Here is a 1086-nt window from a genome sequence, read left to right as displayed (position 1 = left end):
TCCCCACTAAGTATAATACTAGCTGTAGATCTGTAGTATATGACTTTTATTATGTTGAAGTATGTTCTTTCTGTACCTGTTTTTTTTTTGAGAATTTTCATGATGAAGGTATTTTGAATTTTATTAAATGCTTTTTCAGCATCAATTGAAATGATTTTATGCTTTTTGTCCTTTCTTCTGTTGATACAATGTATCACATTAATTGATTTACATATGTTGAACAATTCTTGCATCCCTTGGATAAATCTTTCTTGGTCATGATGAATGATCTTTTTAATGTGTTGTTGAATTTGGCCTGCTAGTATTTTGTTATGGATATTTGCATCAATATTCACCAATCATACTGGCCAATATTTTCTTTTTCTTTTCTTTTCTTTTTTTTTTTTTTTTTTGATGTGCCTTTGTCTGGTTTTGGTATCAGAGTAACGCTGTCCTTATAGAATGAATTTGGAATTATTTCTTCCTCCTCTGTTAGTCTGAGGTTTTTGTTTTGTTTTGTTTTGTTTTTTTCCTTCAAATTATTTTAAGTTCTAGTGTACTTGTGTAGGATGTGCAGGTTTGTTACCTAGGTAAATGTTTGGCATGGTGGTTTGCTGCACAGATTAACTAATTATCTAGGTATTAAGCCCAGCATCCATTAGCTATTCTCCTGATTCCCTCCCTTCCCCTGACACCTTCACAGGCCCCAGTGTGTGTCGTTCTCCTCGTTGTGTAAATGTGTTCTCATTGTTCAGCTCCCACTTCAAGTGAGAACATGAGGTGCTTGTTTTTCTGTTCCTGCATTAGTTTGCTGAGGATAATGGGTTCCACCTCCATCCATGTTCCTGTGAAGGACATGATTTCATTTCTTTTTATGGCTGCATAGTATTCCAGCATGATATTCCATGATGTAGCTGCACAGTATCCAATGATGTATATGTACCACCTTTACTTATTCCTATCTATCACTGATGGGCATTTAGATTGATTCCACATCTTTGCTATTGTGAATAGTGCTGCAATGAAGATATGCTACCATGTATCTTTGTAATAGAGTGATTTATGTTCTTTGGGTATGAAAATCTCCAACCTACTTCCCACAGTGCT

The sequence above is a fragment of the Macaca fascicularis genome, chromosome 14 (assembly GCF_037993035.2).
Source record: "Macaca fascicularis isolate 582-1 chromosome 14, T2T-MFA8v1.1".
NCBI lineage: Eukaryota > Metazoa > Chordata > Mammalia > Primates > Cercopithecidae > Macaca > Macaca fascicularis.
Note: the sequence above shows the minus strand (reverse complement) of the source record.